At 35.0% G+C, this 10,000-nt stretch overlaps 1 pseudogene; it reads right to left on the reverse strand.

The window, feature by feature from the left end:
• Positions 1–5,891: 5,891 nt before the first annotated feature.
• The window catches only part of LOC137628638 (piggyBac transposable element-derived protein 3-like), a 22,782-nt pseudogene continuing 18,673 nt past the window's right edge, over positions 5,892–10,000 (reverse strand).

The following is a 10,000-nucleotide window of genomic DNA, read 5'->3' on the forward strand; positions in this document are numbered from 1 at the left end:
CCATTTCCTCCATTTCGGCAAATGTCTGTTTGGCGGCTGCTAATCGTTCCGGTGCCAGACGTCTGAATTTTGCGCAGACTGGGGGTCCCATCGTATTGATATGGTGATAAATACCGTGCTTGGCAGGAACCGTGGGCGTTTGCTGAAGTTCTGGACAGAAAACGACGTGAGGAGGTGGGCGTAGGCATCCGTGGGTGCGCAAATGTGGAGAGCGATGTTAGAGTGGGCGGGTTGAAGATGTGTCAACGAGTACGAGTCTGCATTGACCAGTCGTCGGTGGGCGATATCGACCAGAAGGTGGAAATGAGAGAGGATATCTGTACCGAGGATTAGCATTGTGACGTCAGCAACGAGAAACTTCCAATTGAATTTACTGTTTCCGAACGATAATGTGAGGTTCTCGTAACCGTAGGTGTGTATCGCAGATCCGTTGGCCGCTACCAAGCGGACGTCAGCAGATGTAGGCAGACTACGTCGTGTCTTGAAGAGTTGCCTTGGCAAAAGAGAATGACAAGCACCCGTGTCTACCAAAAATCGCACGCCCGTTCATGCATCATGTAAAAGGAAAAGATTAGAAATACGGGAGGCTACCGCCACGAGCGATGGCCTACTTACACGTTTTTTGGCCACTGACAATCCTCGGCACATTTCTTCACAGTTGCCCCGAATCTGAAGTGGTAGTAGCAAAACTGCGGCGGATGGGAGGTAGTAAGTGGCTCTAGAAGTCGTTTGTTGGGGCGCGAGTGATTGGTGGGTGGTGGGCGGCTTTGTCTCTGCTTCGGCACGTCACGGTGTGGGCGTGTATGTCCTAGGGCATTCATGTCAGCTTCGGTTGACGTTGAACAGGCATCCTCTTCGTCGGGATGGAGGCGTTGATGAAGGTCTTGAAGTGGCTGTCCATAAGGGCGTCGGCTTTGGTCATCAAGTCCTTTATGGGTAAACTATCGACATCGGGTATGGCAGCGCGTATAGGTCGGGTTAAATGGCGTATCCGAAGGGCTCGAAGTAGGTTTACCTCACGAGGAGAGCCGTCTGCGGCAGGTTGAAGGCGAGTGATACTGGTCATTTCCCTGAGGGCAAGCGAAGCCCTTTGGTCTGCCAACGGTTGTTGCGAGAGCTAAAAAAGCTTTGCTACACGGGCGGCTGGCGATGGCAGGTATTGCTGCAGAAGGTATGTTTTGAGGGCGTCATACGCTATTGGGGTGTCTACTTGTTCACAAAGCCAGTCGGATATTTCTGGGAAGGTGTCCTCGGGTAACGCCGCGAGAACATAATCTGCTTTGGTGGTTGAGCAAGTCACGCCGTTGATGCGGAGATGGACTTCTGCGCGCTGAAACCAAGCAAATGCCTCTCCACTGGCGAACGGTCAAAGTTTCAATGAGGCAGCCGCAGCGCCAACTGCTGTAGAATCCGTCATATTACCGACGATGAAGGGGCAAAGGGGGTGGGAGCGAGTCGACTTCCGGGGTCACCAATGTGACGGTGCTGAGAGAAAGGTTGTGAACTCAAAGGCAGGTTGGAAACAACTAAGTTAATTTATTATGGAACACTCTCCTTTATATACAAAACCTCAAGGCAACAGGAAATTACATGATCGAGAAAAGGACAATGTTACATAAACGACACGGAAACATGTTTATTCTGGTTCTTTTTAGTGCGAGGGAAGAGCGAAGATACAAGCATAATATATACAAAAGGAATTATGTACAATTGTGTGACACACAGTTGGTAAAAACTCATGCACAAAGTTACCATCTGTTATTTTCATAACGCAATATCACATCCTGTGATCTTGTTATCATTTGCTTCGAAATGAGAGCTATTCATTATGTTATATATTCTCATTACATCGTAAGATAAGCACTTGAGCTTAAAAAAGTGGTATTAGGAAGATTGGAAAAGCGTTTGCATGTGTCAAAAAATTATCTGAATTTGATCATATACATGAAAGGAAGATGTTTGAGAAAAACTACTAATATATTGTAAACAGAGATAAATGAATGTCAAGAGTGAAAAATGGTTATGTTCCTGATTCTTCGTTGTTTTCTTCATAGCCCTTCCCTTATAATTTCTTTTTCAGTCTCTCTCTCTCTCTCTCTCTCTCTCTCTCTCTCTCTCTCTCTCTCTCTCTCTCTCTCTCTCTCTCTCTCTGTTTATATATATATCAAAGTGAAACCATTTGGCTATCTGGATAAAATGCCAATCATCCATAACTAAAATGCTATATTTTCCTACACTACTCCAATGATTCAAAATAATTTTTAGTATAGATTTTATAATAGATTAATTTCTATATTCATATGCAATATATATATATATATATATATATATATATATATATATATATATATATATATATATATATATATATATATACATGTATATATATATATATGTATATATATATATATATATATATATATATATATATATATATATATATATATATATATATATATATATATATATATATATACGCATATATATATATATATATATATATATATATATATATATATATATATATATACATAATATATATATATATATATATATATATATATATATATATATATATATATATATATATATATATATATATATATATATATATATACATATATATATATACATATATATACGCATATATATATATATATATATATATATATATATATATATATATATATACATATATATATATATATATATATATATATATATATATATATATATATATATATATATATTCCTATATATCACAATAGATAGCATCACGATATACTAAAACTACAACTTTAGTTGTATGTCATTGCGCTGTCTTAAGGAAATAAAACACACCTATACATCATGGAAGATATTATAAATTTAATTGCATTCAGTGGTTACTTCTTACATTTACATTATTTCATGAAAATTAATTAGGAAACCACCGTTCACTTACCCGGTGAACAATTATCAGAAGGATTTGTTTATTGTTAATGAGATAAAATGTAATTCAACGAATCAATTATTTATTTCAACTTCCCCCTTATACTAATAATTTGTAGAGCAGTAATTTCATTACGATAAGATATTATATGCTTAGTGGGGAAGGAAAAATTCCCTTGTGCCATATGGTACTGTGATTAATTTACACTAACTTATTCAATCATACATATAAGGAGAAAGTAATTGAAAAAAAAAAATCCTTTTAAATAATATTTCTTATCGTCAGAGAATAATGATACATTCCATTTGTACAATAAGTTTCATATCTATAATGAAAAGACCAAATGATTGGATTAGATACAAGAGAGAGTGGCAGATTTTACGAAAAGGTTAAATATGTTTACAATGGAAGCTAGTTTCCGTAAATAATATTAGCTTTTGTGAGGAAGTCACTTTAATTTGTTTAAGAAATCATCGTTTATGTATATAGAAATGTGTTATACAATGGCAAACTAATTTCCGCAGTAAGAAGCTTTAGATTTCCATTCTAATGAAATAATAAAATCCACTTTTACTGCAGAGATCTTAATCGTTTCGTGGTATTTGTTCAAAGCGATCGAAAATGTAGTCATTTTATGGTAGGATATATAAAAATAGCTATTTGTAAGATATAACGGTGAAAATGTTGCTATTTCCTACTGAGTTTGTTATTTCTCAAGATAAGACGTTGATGAGAAAGCTTTCTTTGTTCGCACCCACTTTGTAATTGCGTTGGGATCTCTCGACCAAGATAGAACGATTGCTTTCCAACGACTTTTGCTGTGATGAGCTGACAAGGAAGAGAGAAGGAAACTCGATTTATTTCGTAACACAAGAAGATTCGAGAGCAAGAACCTTTCTACCATAAAATGAATTCTGTTGCGAATATTTATTCAGGTTAAGGTTGATGTTCGGCCTTTGCTTCTTGTTTACTGGTGTGGGGGTTTTATTTAAGGCTTTCTATTCACTATACTATATTGCAGTTTTCTCCTAATACTGTGACACGATATGTTACTTCTGACATTCCATTTTTTTCATATAAGTGGCAAAGTTCTTTTAATTATTTTTATTTTATTTAGAGTTAAAAAAAAAACATATCACATCTAAATAATCATGTCATTCAATATATACCGCCTTTTCTGTGTCTATTTATAGATTTTATTTTATATATTTGATTTTAATTTGCTCTGTAAAAATCTAGTTTCGAGCTATGTGAATACCATTGTTTGGTTTCTATTCTAATTTTTTTGATTTTCTTGATTTATTTTGGACATAACCTAATACAAGTGGGCTACAATAAAAGCTCAGAATAAGGGAATACAAAAATGTGTTAATAAATCATAAGCTATAAAGATAACATTAACAAATACATGATTATCTTTACCAATAAAGAAAGGCATATTAATACAACATTAATGTTAGTAACAGTATTAATACAAATAAAAGACATGCCTAACATCTACAATAACATTACCATTAGACCCCTCCCCCTAAAAAATACATCAATAAATAAATAAATAAAAAAAAAAAAACAATAGTTACGTTTTATGACTAGCCTGGGTATTTACTTGATATAAACTACCCAAATTTTTAAATATTTAAGAGAAAAACGAGATAGCAAAAGTTTTGGTCACTTTGGATTTACCACAACAACCCCCTTTCACCTAATGAACGAAGAACCAAAGCCTGAATAAATTTAGGAAAATGCTGTGAAATATGGAAATTCGGTGCTATCTATAGCGGACCTTTTTACGAAAAAATTATTCCTGCATCCAAAGATAAGAAACCTGAAAACTTTTATCCAAAATGGTAAAATGATATATCTCGTTATTTTCATTTTTATAAACAACTACTGAAGCTTGAGAACCCTCTACTGCCCATTTTTTTTTTTAAAGAAAAACAATTTTTTCCCTTTTCAATAGTTTCCTATAGCACCAATATATTCTCATATCCGTTATTTTTCAGTATTTATGTTATTTTTATATAATTAGAATTGGAGGACTAATTAGTCCACTCGGGCGTCAGAACAGTCAATCCACTCCACAGCTTTAGCAGTAAAATTTTATAAACATAGGTTATTATAAAACTTCTTGTTTTTAATTTTCTTAATATTTCATTGTAGAAAGTTTATAAAGGAATTAAGTGCATTGATGACAAAAACTAGCTGCTTACTAATCAATATTTTAGGCAAAAGACTTAATAATCAATTAGTAATTTAGTGTTTCAAATTTTCGCCTTGGAGTTTTTCTTGAAATCAGAATGTAATTGAATAATCAAGAATATTATGACAACAATTTCAAGGATATACACTGATTATTTTTTTTTTTTTACTTTCTTCTGCCTTGAATGGAACACTGATACAGGATATAAAACTCCTTGTCATCTCATTTCCTACTTATGGTGCATGAAATTCTAGGAAACAGTTGTCATTTTTATTGAGACACAAGTTCACTATACATTTCATGCACAGAATATTTGTTTTTCCTTTACATCCTGGATTCTTGCAAATCCTCCTTATATTATCAACACATGGGAAATGTCCTACAAGGTCAGATCGAATAGGTTTATCAGGAATTGCCTGTGCAGGTTATCCTATCTTCCGTTTTTTACTTTTACCCTCCAGGCTTGATAGTCTTCCTCTTTTTAGGTTTCCTGAGGACTTTCCTCTTTTCCTGAAAGTAAATGCAACTTTTAGTTTAAAGACTGCAAGGGAAAGGATATCGGCTTTAGTATATGAAGATTTCCAGCATCTCGTCGATATAGTAGCCAACTCTTTACTATTACCATATCAATCATGTGGAAAATAAGAGGATGATAGTATTTCTTGGACCTTATAGTTATCCTGTATAGGGAAATGAGGCAGTCAGCCAAGTCAACTTCCCCCATTGACTTGTTATACTGCCAAATAATGTCTGGGCAGTTTACATCAATCCTACACTTAGTTTTCTGTCATACCTGGAGACCTTACTGACGGAATTGGCTTTTGCGAAAGTTGACACAATGTTCACAATTTTAGTATTGTACCACTTGACATAGGTAACCTCACATCCTTCACCTGTACTTCTTAGCTCTTCATACGAACCTCTACCTTTTTTCATTAAAGCTTTCTCAGCATCCTTCGAATTCTTTATTCCTGGCAAGCGAGGAACACGCACTGTTCCACAACACCAAATACCCCGGGTAGACAGGTGCTGCATCAGTGGCACACAGGTAAACCAATTATCAAGGAATAAAAGGTGGTTGCAGTGTGTAGGGATTACTTGAGCCAAATGTGACACACTATTGACACTAGCACCAAGGTTAGGAACATTTTGGTCATCGATTGGATCAGTTTTCCCAGTACTATCCATGACAAAAAAATCATAGGTCATACCCTGACTGTCTGCAAGAACCTTAAACTTATACCCATATTTATGGGGTTTACTTGGTATATACTGTTTGAAACTGCTATCCCCCTTGAAAGGAGCAAGCTGTTCATCAGTGCAAAGATTTTGAGTCATTGGTATTTGCTGAAACTTGCTTCTCAGTTTATCAACAAGGGGACGGACTTTGAATAATCTGCCCCTGTTTCTTCTGAGATTTGAATCGAGGATCGAATTATCAACCATGTGAAATTTAGATTTTATTTCCTACCATCTGTTACGACTCATAACATCTGCAGCAATTTCTCTAGGAGGACCCAGCTGGGTTGACCAATGCATTCTGATATTAGGAAGTTTACTTACTGAAAAATAGATACTCAAACCCAACCATTGTTCTAGTTTATTACGGTCAACATTTAGTGGTTTGTTTGGATTTTCTTTAATTGCAGAGAAATTTGATTGTGCTACAATAGTGTCCATAATGTCAGCATCAAGGAAGTCACACACATACTGGAATGGCTGCCGTAGGTCATCATTGAATATCGGATCTTGGCCAAGATAATCATGAGATGACGATACCTCAGAACTAGCTACCTTCCATGAAGTAGAAGAAAGTTTTGATTTACTTCTTACTTTCCTAGTAGAAGCTCCTGATGATAATGTTCCTGGTGTTTCTGAAGCGGCTCTTATTACCAGTACAGCAGTCTCATTTTCATAAAAGGAATGAGGAGTATCCTCAATTCCGGCATCAAATGTGGATCTATCTTCAAGCACTGGAGCTTCATCCTCTTCATATAAAAATAAATTGAGAAATAATTGAAGATGAATTGACAACAGTGTTCACTCTTCCCCAGTATAGTTAACAGACCCTTTATTGTACATTAAGCTTAACGAGTTACCAACAATTTCAGGTACCGAGTATTTTTTCTTTAATAACAAAGCATTTCAAAGATGACAAAAAAATACTCTTTAGAACAATCCTACCAGTCTCTATGTCTTGATGAAAGTCTTCCAATGTAATAGGTAGTTCATCATTATCATCAGGTTCCTCTTCACTTAGTACTTCATCTAGCTCAATTTCCTGAATGCTTTCCAAATTTCTGGTGGCTAATTTGTGCAACCTTCTTCCATAAAAAATATATTTTGGAATATCTAGAAAATAGATTTTGGAATATCTAGAAAATAGATTTTGGAATATCTAGACAAAGAGGTCATTTAGATAGTCATACACAGTGATAATAGTGATGATGGTTGGTATGTAGTGGTTGGTGAGGTGGTGGTGTTCGATATTGCTTTAGCAGTGATTGGTGGTAAGATGTTGTGGAAATTCTTTCCATGCTTTATTTTAGTCGGCGCTAGGAATATTGCCACTGGGAAAATTGCCACTGGGTCAATTACCACCGGGAATATTGCCACTGGTAATATTGCCCACCTAGGAATATTACCACCCGGAAAATTGCCACCATATTTTTATTTTAATTAAATGAAGTGAAATTATTTCTCTGTGTAAAACTCTAACTCTAAACCCATAGGAATGGTTTAAAACAAGTAAACAGACCTATAACTTTATTACCTTATATCCCCGACTTTTACTATCAGTTTTCCATTCAAGATTTTCCTTGTTATCTGTTATTGTTTCGACAACTGTTTACCTCTTAAGATTTTGAGATAGGTTTCCAAACCACCATTATTTAGGAAATTTTTAAGTTGTTTATAAACAAAAATATCACAATAACGAATTTTAGTATTTAGAGTTTAGTATTTCTGGAAACTTCAACCCACAATGGTGTCAATCATTAAGAGTGAACGTGGGAACGATATGCTTGTTGATGAGCAACAGTTCATGTACCATAAACATGGAACAAATAAGGACGGTACAATTATATACTGGGTGTGTAGTCAACGAAAGAAGAGAAACTGCAAGGCTAGACTACATACAAAAAAAAACATCGGATAACGACCTTGAAGTTTTGCAACATGTAAAAGAACATACACACTCGTCAACGAAAGATCGTGTAGAAGCCAAAGCTGCGCATGAATCGTTAAAAGAAAAAGTGAAAACGTCTCATCAGTCAAGTCGTGTCCTGGTAGCTCAAGCTACTGCGTCTCTCGATGAATCTGTTCTATCTCAAATGCCGAATACAAGTCACATAAGCAGGAATATTAGGAAGTGGAGACAAAAACTTTCAAATTTTCCTTCCGTTCCATGTGGAAGAGCAGGATATTCGATACCACTAGAATTTACAGTCATCGACGATGTGGATCGCATATTGATGTTTGCATCTGATGCTGGGCTACAAGATTTAAAACGTTTTAAGAATTGGGCAATTGACGGTACATTTTGAAGAGATTTTAAGAAATTGAGTGAATTTTTAGGTGGTGAAGAAACCGAAAATATTACAATTGATTTTAAAAAGGCTTGTTTTCATGGAATAAAAGCGGCTTTCCCAGACGTTTTCCTTAATGGGTGTTTCTTCCATTTCTCTCAATCGCTTTATAGAAAGATAGTTGAATTGGGTTTTAAACAAGAATACCACAACAACAATGAATTCTCTTTAAAAATGAGACATTTTTCTGCCCTTGCCTTTGTGCCAACTCAAGATGTTATTTGGGTTTTCGAAGAACTGTCAGATGATGATGCCATACCGCAGGAATTTCTCGCTTATTTCGAATCTACATACATAGGAATTGAGAGAGGGACAAGGAATAACAGACGAACAGTTACAGGTACATTTCCACTAAGTTTTTGGAATGTTTATAGCCGTGTAGTCTACTCTTTACCACGAACAAATAACAACGTAGAGGCGTTTCATAATTCCCTTAATAAATCAGTAAGTAATGCCCACCCCAATATCTGGCGGCTGATTGACGCACTTAAAGATGAAGAACGCTTAGCAACAATTAAGAGAATCCATTTTGAACGTGGGGACTCACTTCCCGACAAAATAAAGTACCAATATTTAAACGCCAAAATAAAGAACATTCTATTGAAATACAGCACTTATAATGATAAAATTAGATATTTACGTTCAATTGCATATAATATGCATGTTTTTTAAATAAACAAGTTCTGTTTTTATTTATGTACTCTATTTTTTCTAGGTATTTTTTTAAGTGTTGGAAATAAACAAGTTCTGTTCTGTATTCTTTCTCCTATATATTTCCTTAATGTAATTTTGAGTGATATAATATTCCTAAAACTATAATAAAAAGTAAATAATTTGCTTCCCTGTATTCTTTATTCCATATCGTAATTATAAGTGATTTAAAGTTCATAAAACTATATTAAATGAAAAACAATGAATTTTTCATAGTGGCAATTTTCCGGGTAGCAATATTCATAGGTGGGCAATTATCCCAGTGGCAATATTCCCGGTGGCAATTGACCCAGTGGCAATTTTCCTAGTGGCAATATTCCGTGCACGATTTTAGTCACCCCAGTTATTCCAATATTTTTTTCCTGTTTGTTATTTTCTGGATTTTACGCATCTCGTTTTTCTTTTGTTTTCTTTGTAACCTTCATTATTATACCCTTAAATATTCATTGCTGCTAACATGTCCATCATTCCCCTGTAATGCTTTACCTTTCATCACCTCATTCCTCTGTAGATGATTTTATCTCATTTCCTGAGCTCACAGTACATTGCTTGACGATGCAACCGACCGTC

Source organism: Palaemon carinicauda, chromosome 36, assembly GCF_036898095.1.
Source record: "Palaemon carinicauda isolate YSFRI2023 chromosome 36, ASM3689809v2, whole genome shotgun sequence".
Classification (NCBI taxonomy): Eukaryota; Metazoa; Arthropoda; class Malacostraca; order Decapoda; family Palaemonidae; genus Palaemon; species Palaemon carinicauda.